Genomic DNA, 10,726 nt, shown 5'->3' with positions numbered 1-10,726 from the left:
TTCATTGTTATGTGATTGACTGTTGGCTGCAAGCACCTTTCACTGTTATTACACAAGAGGAGAGAGTTGAGCGCATTGCAGCCCATCGGGAGCTTGACAGCAGAACAGAGGAAGTGGTTTACTGGTTTACTCAAAGGGAGACAGAGGGTTTGTTAGGTAACATAGCATAGAAATAGATTGACTAGAACAGACATTACCATCCAAGTCAATGTTATGTGATGGGTGTTGATTCCATTTCAATATGTAACATCCTAGAAGATGCCTCTCGCCCAAATATCCACTGTCCTTTTCATTGCCTACTTTCTACTTTCCTATCAACGGTAATCTCTTATATAAACTGGATCAGAGAGAACATGAGAACATCAGAACATGAGAACATAAGAACATGAGAACATAAGAACATGATAACTCTTTCCATGCCATTGTGTTAAAACAATTATATACACAGTACCAGTCAAACGTTTGGACACAGCTACTCATTCAAGGGTTTTCCTGTAGTTTTACTATTTTCTACATTGTAGAATAATAGTGAAGACATCAAAACTATGAAATAACCCATATGGAATCATGTAGTAACCAAAAAGTGTTACACAAATCAAAATATATTTTATATTTCAGATTCTTCAAAATAGTCACCATTTGCCTTGATGACAGCTTCGCAAACTCTTGGCATTCTCTCAACCAGCTTCACCTGGAATGATTTTCCAACCGTCTTGAAGGAGTTCCCACCCATACTGAGCACTTGTTGGATGCCTTTCCTTCCTCTGCAGTCCAACCCATCCCAAACCATCTCAACTGGGTTGTGATCGGGTGATTGTGGAGGCCAGGTCATCTGATGCAGCACTCCATCACTCGCCTTCTTGGTCAAATAGCCCAAATACTAATTGAGTGTATGTAAACTTCTGACCCACTGTGATGTGATGAAATAAATAAAAGCTTAAATGAATAATTCTCTCTACTATTATTCTGACATTTCACATTCTTAAAATAAAGTGGTGATCCTAACTGACCTAAAACAGGGAATTTTTACTAGGATTAAATGTCAGGAATTAGATCAAAATGAAAAAGACCTGATCCGAGATCAGCGCTCCTACTCAGCTCTGTGAGGGATTACAGGCCAGCTCTGTGAGGGATTACAGGCCAGCTCTGTGAGGGATTACAGGCCAGCTCTGTGAGGGATTACAGGCCAGCTCTGTGAGGGAATACAGGCCAGCTCTGTGAGGGATACAGGCCAGCTCTGTGAGGGATTACAGGCCAGCTCTGTGAGGGATTACAGGCCGGCTCTGTGAGGGATTACAGGCCGGCTCTGTGAGGGATTACAGGCCGGCTCTGTGAGGGATTACAGGCCGGCTCTGTGAGGGATTACAGGCCAGCTCTGTGAGGGATTACAGGCCAGCTCTGTGAGGGAATACAGGCCAGCTCTGTGAGGGATTACAGGCCAGCTCTGTGAGGGATTACAGGCCAGCTCTGTGAGGGATTACAGGCCAGCTCTGTGAGGGATTACAGGCCGGCTCTGTGAGGGATTACAGGCCAGCTCTGTGAGGGATTACAGGCCAGCTCTGTGAGGATTACAGGCCGGCTCTGTGAGGGATTACAGGCCAGCTCTGTGAGGATTACAGGCCAGCTCTGTGAGGATTACAGGCCAGCTCTGTGAGGGAATACAGGCCAGCTCTGTGAGGGATTACAGGCCAGCTCTGTGAGGGATTACAGGCCAGCTCTGTGAGGGATTACAGGCCAGCTCTGTGAGGGAATACAGGCCAGCTCTGAGGATTACAGGCCGGCTCTGTGAGGGATTACAGGCCGGCTCTGTGAGGGATTACAGGCCGGCTCTGTGAGGGAATACAGGCCGGCTCTGTGAGGGATTACAGGCCAGCTCTGTGAGGGATTACAGGCCAGCTCTGTGAGGGATTACAGGCCAGCTCTGTGAGGGATTACAGGCCAGCTCTGTGAGGGAGGGAATACAGGCCAGCTCTGTGAGGGATTACAGGCCAGCTCTGTGAGGGAATACAGGCCAGCTCTGTGAGTAATTACAGGCCAGCTCTGTGAGGGATTACAGGCCAGCTCTGTGAGGGAATACAGGCCAGCTCTGTGAGGGAATACAGGCAGGCTCTGTGAGGGATTACAGGCCGGCTCTGTGAGGGAATACAGGCCAGCTCTGTGAGGGAATACAGGCCAGCTCTGTGAGGGATTACAGGCCAGCTCTGTGAGGGATTACAGTCCAGCTCTGTGAGGGATTACAGGCCAGCTCTGTGAGGGAATACAGGCCAGCTCTGTGAGGGAATACAGGCCAGCTCTGTGAGGGAATACAGGCCAGCTCTGTGAGGGAATACAGGCCAGCTCTGTGAGGGAATACAGGCCAGCTCTGTGAGGGAATACAGGCCAGCTCTGTGAGGGAATACAGGCCAGCTCTGTGAGGGAATACAGGCCAGATCTGTGAGGGAATACAGGCCAGCTCTGTGAGGGAACAGTGTAATACAATGTGCGATGAAGCACTGATCAACAACCATGTGACGTTCCGCTTGAGTTTTATATCAACGGCTCCTCAACTGCCCAACGTGTCATTCTAATCAAATTGAATTAAGTAAACAACACAGAATGTACCAAATGATATCAGTCTTCCTGCTCTCTCTCTGCTCTCTCTGCTCTCCGTGACACTGAGGCCCCTCTATAAACCCAGGACAGCTCTGAACAGAGGACAGAGGACAAAGTGGGAGAATGAGAGGAGAGAAAACATGTTGTATAAACAACATTACCTCAAGACCAGTGCCCCCCTACAAAGAAAGTCCACATCTGCTATGGCGGAATGCAGGGCTCTAAATTATACACATTTTGTAATTGGTAGCACTAGTGCTCCATACTTTAAAAGTTAGCAGCACAACATAGGAACTAATATGTTGTGCCCTAGGAACTAATATGTTGTGCCCTAGGAACTAATATGTTGTGCCCCTAGGAACTAATATGTTGGCCCTCTAGGAACTAATATGTTGTGCCCCTAGGAACTAATATGTTGTGCCCCTAGGAACTAATATGTTGTGCCCTAGGAACTAATATGTTGTGCCCTAGAACTAATATGTTGGCCCCTAGGAACTAATATGTTGTGCCCCTAGGAACTAGTTGTGCCCTAGGAACTAATATGGTGCCAGCTCTAGGAACTAATATGTTGTGCCCTAGGAACTAATGAGGAACTAATATGTTGTGCCCCTAGGAACTAATATGTTGTGCCCCTAGGAACTAATATGTTGTGCCCCTAGGAACTAATATGTTGTGCCCCTAGGAACTAATATGTTGTGCCCCTAGGAACTAATATGTTGTGCCCCTAGGAACTAATATGTTGTGCCCCTAGGAACTAATATGTAACTCAAATACATATTATTTTAAAAGCAAAAAAATGTTGATATAAATATCAGTCATTGAAATTAAAAAGTCATTTGTGGAATGTTAGGTTTCTACATGATATAAAATCCCTATTTTTCCTATTGAGACGGTTACATAGAAAACACTGTCCCTTTAAGAGCATCATGTTATGAGATGACAACATGTAAGAGATATGTCATTTCCTGAAGAAGCTGTCCCTTTTCCTTTCTGTGTCCCAAATGTTTGGATATACTGATAAAGTTACCAGGTTGTTAGCTAGCTAGCTAAGAAGGTAAAAAGTTCAAATCCCCAAACTGACAAGGTACAAATCTGTCGTTCTGCCACGGAACAGGCAGTTAACCCGCTGTTCCTAGGCCGTCATTGAAAATAACAATTTGTTCTTAACTGACTTGCCTAGTAAAATAAATATGCAAACCAAATTGGTTGTACTTTAGAGCCCTGGGCACATGTGTAAATATACTTGTTTTTATTTGACCCATAAACAAACCCTCATTAGATGAAGAAGTCACAAGAACAAGAAGGAACATTCCAGTGTTCTGCCTGGGAATTTGGAACATTCCAGTGTTCTGCCTGGGAATTTGGAACATTCCAGTGTTCTGCCTGGGAATTTGGAACATTCCAGTGTTCTGCCTGGGAATTTGGAACATTCCAGTGTTCTGCCTGGGAATTTGGAACATTCCAGTGTTCTGCCTGGGAATTTGGAACATTCCAGTGTTCTGGCTGGGAATTTGGAACATTCCAGTGTTCTGGCTGGGAATTTGGAACATTCCAGTGTTCTGGCTGGGAATTTGGAACATTCCAGTGTTCTGGCTGGGAATTTGGAACATTCCAGTGTTCTGGCTGGGAGTTTGGAACATTCCAGTGTTCTGGCTGGGAGTTTGGAACATTCCAGTGTTCTGCCTGGGAGTTTGGAACATTCCAGTGTTCTGCCTGGGAGTTTGGAACATTCCAGTGTTCTGCCTGGGAGTTTGGAACATTCCAGTGTTCTGCCTGGGAATTTGGAACATTCCAGTGTTCTGCCTGGGAATTTGGAACATTCCAGTGTTCTGCCTGGGAATTTGGAACATTCCAGTGTTCTGCCTGGTAATTTGGAACATTCCAGTGTTCTGCCTGGGAATTTGGAACATTCCAGTGTTCTGCCTGGGAGTTTGGAACATTCCAGTGTTCTGCCTGGGAATTTGGAACATTCCAGTGTTCTGCCTGGGAATTTGGAACATTCCAGTGTTCTGGCTGGGAATTTGGAACATTCCAGTGTTCTGGCTGGGAATTTGGAACATTCCAGTGTTCTGGCTGGGAATTTGGAACATTCCAGTGTTCTGGCTGGGAGTTTGGAACATTCCAGTGTTCTGGCTGGGAGTTTGGAACATTCCAGTGTTCTGCCTGGGAGTTTGGAACATTCCAGTGTTCTGCCTGGGAGTTTGGAACATTCCAGTGTTCTGCCTGGGAGTTTGGAACATTCCAGTGTTCTGCCTGGGAGTTTGGAACATTCCAGTGTTCTGCCTGGGAGTTTGGAACATTCCAGTGTTCTGCCTGGGAATTTGGAACATTCCAGTGTTCTGCCTGGGAATTTGGAACATTCCAGTGTTCTGCCTGGGAATTTGGAACATTCCAGTGTTCTGCCTAAAATTTGGAACATTCCAGTGTTCTGCCTGGGAATTTGGAACATTCCAGTGTTCTGCCTGGGAATTTGGAACATTCCAGTGTTCTGCCTGGGAATTTGGAACATTCCAGTGTTCTGCCTGGGAAAATGGAACATTCCAGTGTTCTGCCTGGGAATTTGGAACATTCCAGTGTTCTGCCTGGGAATTTGGAACATTCCAGTGTTCTGCCTGGGAATTTGAACATTCCAGTGTTCTGGCTGGGAGTTTGGAACATTCCAGTGTTCTGGCTGGGAGTTTGGAACATTCCAGTGTTCTGGCTGGGAGTTTGGAACATTCCAGTGTTCTGGCTGGGAGTTTGGAACATTCCAGTGTTCTGGCTGGGAGTTTGGAACATTCCAGTGTTCTGCCTGGGAGTTTGGAACATTCCAGTGTTCTGGCTGGGAGTTTGGAACATTCCAGTGTTCTGCCTGGGAATTTGGAACATTCCAGTGTTCTGCCTGGGAATTTGGAACATTCCAGTGTTCTGCCTGGGAATTTGGAACATTCCAGTGTTCTGCCTGGGAATTTGGAACATTCCAGTGTTCTGCCTGGGAGTTTGGAACATTCCAGTGTTCTGCCTGGGAGTTTGGAACATTCCAGTGTTCTGCCTGGGAGTTTGGAACATTCCAGTGTTCTGCCTGGGAGTTTGGAACATTCCAGTGTTCTGCCTGGGAGTTTGGAACATTCCAGTGTTCTGCCTGGGAATTTGGAACATTCCAGTGTTCTGCCTGGGAGTTTGGAACATTCCAGTGTTCTGGCTGGGAATTTGGAACATTCCAGTGTTCTACCTGGGAATTTGGAACATTCCAGTGTTCTGGCTGGGAATTTGGAACATTCCAGTGTTCTGGCTGGGAATTTGGAACATTCCAGTGTTCTACCTGGGAATTTGGAACATTCCAGTGTTCTGCCTGGGAGTTTGGAACATTCTGTCTTATGACCCCCTCACTGTCTGTCTGAGCAGCCAACCCGGGCTCTTCAACACATTTCCACACACATTTCCACACACATAGCTAAATCCGCCTCTCCCCTCCTCCCTTCCCTAAAAGAAACACTCAGCTAACCCATTAAATGTTGACAGTGAACCCTTAGCTAACCCAATCATATTGACACTGCTTGAGCCAACCGTCAACTGAGAGAGAGAGACAGAGACAGAGAACATTATGTGAGCTGGCAGGCGGCCATGTGTCTTTTTCCATTCCTGAAAAGGAACTGAACATATTTCTGACGGATTAGTAAATGAGGCCCTTCACGTTGTCTCTCTGACGTCAATACCAGAACCAGCTCTCAGCTGACCTATTCATGGCTTCACCTTTTGACTTATCTGCTTCAGAGTCCTTGTTATGTATTCTTGATGTCCCAACTGAACCGAAGACCTCAAGAGTTCGCTGTGTTTTAGTGCCAATAACACGACAACACTGAGCAGAGATAACAAGATCGAAGCAGACCAACCGATGGCCACACTGTAGTGCCGGTCTGTTTTCCCTCCTCACACTGTAGTGCCGGTCTGTTTTCTGTCCTCTCACTGTAGTGCCGGTCTGTTTTCCGTCCTCTCACTGTAGTGCCGGTCTGTTTTCCCTCCTCTCACTGTAGTGCCGGTCTGTTTTCTGTCCTCTCACTGTAGTGCCGGTCTGTTTTCTGTTCTCACACTGTAGTGCCGGTCTGTTTTCCCTCCTCACACTGTAGTGCCGGTCTGTTTTCCCTCCTCACACTGTAGTGCCGTTCTGTTTTCCGTCCTCTCACTGTAGTGCCGGTCTGTTTTCTGTCCTCACACTGTAGTGCCGGTCTGTTTTCCGTCCTCTCACTGTAGTGCCGGTCTGTTTTCTGTCCTCACACTGTAGTGCCGGTCTGTTTTCCGTCCTCTCACTGTAGTGCCGGTCTGTTTTCTGTCCTCACACTGTAGTGCCGGTCTGTTTTCTGTTCTCACACTGTAGTGCCGGTCTGTTTTCCCTCCTCACACTGTAGTGCCGGTCTGTTTTCTGTTCTCACACTGTAGTGCCGGTCTGTTTTCTGTCCTCACACTGTAGTGCCGCTCTGTTTTCCGTCCTCTCACTGTAGTGCCGGTCTGTTTTCCGTCCTCTCACTGTAGTGCCGGTCTGTTTTCCGTCCTCTCACTGTAGTGCCGGTCTGTTTTCTGTCCTCACACTGTAGTGCCGGTCTGTTTTCTGTCCTCACACTGTAGTGCCGGTCTGTTTTCTGTCCTCACACTGTAGTGCCGGTCTGTTTTCTGTCCTCACACTGTAGTGCCGTTCTGTTTTCTGTCCTCACACTGTAGTGGTTGGTGCAGCTGGACAAATCACACACTTAGTGGGTTCTGGGATAATTCAGACAGCTAGAGAGAACAGAGAAATGGGTTCTGGGATAATTCAGACAACCAGAGAGAACAGAGAAAGGGGTTCTGGGATAATTCAGACCGCTAGAGAGAACAGAGAAATGGGTTCTGGGATAATTCAGACCGCTAGAGAGAACAGAGAAATGGGTTCTGGGATAATTCAGACAGCTAGAGAGAACAGAGAAATGGGTTCTGGGATAATTCAGACAGCTAGAGAGAACAGAGAAATGGGTTCTGGGATAATTCAGACAGCCAGAGAGAACAGAGAAATGGGTTCTGGGATAATTCAGACAGCCAGAGAGAACAGAGAAATGGGTTCTGGGATAATTCAGACAGCTAGAGAGAACAGAGAAATGGGTTCTGGGATAATTCAGACAGCCAGAGAGAACAGAGAAATGGGTTCTGGGATAATTCAGACAGCTAGAGAGAACAGAGAAATGGGTTCTGGGATAATTCAGACAGCCAGAGAGAACAGAGAACGTTCCCACCATTTGGAGAGATCAGAATCTACATCAGAATCACTAAACTGTCTCGGTCTGAAATGGAGGGGTCGCGGGTTTAGAGAGGCGGGCCAGTAACTGGGGGGTCGCGGGTTTAGAGAGGCGGGCCAGTAACTGGGGGGTCGCGGGTTTAGAGAGGCGGGCCAGTAACTGGGGGGTCGCGGGTTTAGAGAGGCGGGCCAGTAACTGGGAGGGTCGCGGGTTTAGAGAGGCGGGCCAGTAACTGGGGGGTTGGGGGTTTAGAGAGGCGGGCCAGTAACTGGGGGGTTGAGGGTTGATTCCAAGGGCTGATGAGGAAAAATCTGTCTGGAGAGACTCCACAACTGAAGGCATCAGGATCAGCGTCTCAGGAAAGGTGTCCTGATCTTGGATCAGATCCACCCTGTCATCTTATTCATTACAATCTAAAAAAGAAACGCTACACTGTTCCTAGATCTGCTCACCGGCTCTAAGATACCTTATAAATACAGGCCTTGAATCTCAGATGCGTGTGAATGTATCGAATGTATGTATTTTTTTTCTCCATCTGAGCTCTTAGAGAATGTTCAAGCTTTCTATAATTCAGACAGCTAGCCAGCACCTCGCCTATATAGGTTCTCCTTTATGTTCAAGCTTTCAACCCGAGCCAGCACCTCGCCTATATAAATGTTCTCCTTTATGTTCAAGCTTTCTACTAGTTAGCCAGCACCTCGCCTAATAGGTTCTCCTTATGTTCAGCGTTCTACTCCGAGCCAGCACCTCGAAATAGGTTCTCCTTTATGTTCAAGCTTTCAGCTAGAGCCAGCACCTCGCCTATATAGGTTCTCCTTTATGTTCAAGCGTTCTACTCCGTTAGCCAGCACCTCGCCTAAATAGGTTCTCCTTTATGTTCAAGCTTTCAGTTAGCCAGCACCTCGAAATAGGTTCTCCTTTATGTTCAAGTTTTCAGCCGTTAGCCAGCACCTCGAAATGGGTTCTCCTTTATGTTCAAGTTTTCTACTCCGTTAGCCAGCACCTCGCCTAAATAGGTTCTCCTTTATGTTCAAGCTTTCAGCCGTTAGCCAGCACCTCGGAAATAGGTTCTCCTTTATGTTCAGCTTTCACTATTAGCCAGCACCTCGCCTAATAGGTTCTCCTTTATGTTCAAGTTTTCTACTCCGTTAGCCAGCACCTCGCCTATAAGGTTCTCCTTTATGTTCAAGTTTTCTACTCCGTTAACCAGCACCTCGCCTAAATAGGTTCTCCTTTATGTTCAAGCTTTCGGGCCAGTTAGCCAGCACCTCGCCTATTTAGGTTCTCCTTTATGTTCAAGCTTTCTACCGGTTTAGCCAGCACCTCGCCTAAATAGGTTCTCCTTTATGTTCAAGGCTACTCCAGTAAGCCAGCACCTCGCCTATTTAGGTTCTCCTTTATGTTCAAGCTTTCTACCCGTTAGCCAGCACCTCGCCAGTAAATAGGTTCTCCTTTATGTTCAAGCTTTCTACTCCGTTAGCCAGCACCTGGCCTATTTAGGTTCTCCTTTATGTTCAAGTTTTCTACTCCGTTAGCCAGCACCTCGAAGGCATTTAGGTTCTCCTTTATGTTCAAGCTTTCTCTACTCCGTTAGCCAGCACCTCGCCTAAATAGGTTCTCCTTTATGTTCAAGCTTTCTACTCCGTTAGCCAGCACCTCGCCTATTTAGGTTCTCCTTTATGTTCAAGCTTTGAACTCTTAGCCAGCACCTCGCCTATATATGTTCTCCTTTATGTTCAAGTTTTTTTTTCCGTTAGAGCACCTCGCCTATAGAGGTTCTCCTTTATGTTCAAGTTTTCTACTCCGTTAGCCAGCACCTCGCCTATATAGGTTCTCCTTTATGTTCAAGCTTTCTGTCCGTTAGCCAGCACCTCGCCTATATAGGTTCTCCTTATGTTCAAGCTTTCTACTCCGTTAGCCAGCACCTCGCCTATATAGGTTCTCCTTTATGTTCAAGCGTTCTACTCCGTTAGCCAGCACCTCGCCTAAATAGGTTCTCCTTTATGTTCAAGCTTTCTACTCCGTTAGCCAGCACCTCGCCTATATAGGTTCTCCTTTATGTTCAAGCGTTCTACTCCGTTAGCCAGCACCTCGCCTAAATAGGTTCTCCTTTATGTTCAAGCTTTCTACTCCGTTAGCCAGCACCTCGCCTATATAGGTTCTCCTTTATGTTCAAGTTTTCTACTCCGTTAGCCAGCACCTCGCCTATATAGGTTCTCCTTTATGTTCAAGTTTTCTACTCCGTTAGCCAGCACCTCGCCTAAATAGGTTCTCCTTTATGTTCAAGCTTTCTACTCCGTTAGCCAGCACCTCGGCTATATAGGTTCTCCTTTATGTTCAAGCTTTCTACTCCATCAGCCAGCACCTCGCCTATATAGGTTCTCCTTTATGTTCAAGTTTTCTACTCCGTTAGCCAGCACCTCGCCTATATAGGTTCTCCTTTATGTTCAAGTTTTCTACTCCGTTAGCCAGCACCTCGCCTAAATAGGTTCTCCTTTATGTTCAAGCTTTCTACTCCGTTAGCCAGCACCTCGCCTAAATAGGTTCTCCTTTATGTTCAAGCTTTCTACTCCGTTAGCCAGCACCTCGCCTATTTAGGTTCTCCTTTATGTTCAAGCTTTCTACTCCGTTAGCCAGCACCTCACCTATATAGGTTCTCCTTTATGTTCAAGTTTTCTACTCCGTTAGCCAGCACCTCGCCTATATAGGTTCTCCTTTATGTTCACGTTTTCTACTCCGTTAGCCAGCACCTCGCCTATATAGGTTCTCCTTTATGTTCAAGCTTTCTACTCCGTTAGCCAGCACCTCGCCTATATAGGTTCTCCTTTATGTTCAAGCTTTCTACTCCGTTAGCCAGCACCTCGCCTAAATAGGTTCTCCTTTATGTTCAA

At 46.6% G+C, this 10,726-nt stretch overlaps 1 protein-coding gene across 3 annotated transcripts in view; it reads right to left on the bottom strand.

The window, feature by feature from the left end:
• The window catches only part of LOC115127952 (ras-GEF domain-containing family member 1B-A-like), a 97,183-nt gene that overhangs the window by 11,557 nt on the left and 74,900 nt on the right, over nt 1-10,726 (bottom strand). The window lies entirely within an intron of this gene.

The sequence above is a fragment of the Oncorhynchus nerka genome, linkage group LG13 (assembly GCF_034236695.1).
Source record: "Oncorhynchus nerka isolate Pitt River linkage group LG13, Oner_Uvic_2.0, whole genome shotgun sequence".
NCBI classification, from domain to species: domain Eukaryota; kingdom Metazoa; phylum Chordata; class Actinopteri; order Salmoniformes; family Salmonidae; genus Oncorhynchus; species Oncorhynchus nerka.
The sequence above is the reverse complement of the archived record's forward strand: the minus strand, read 5'-3'. Positions and strand labels throughout refer to the sequence as shown.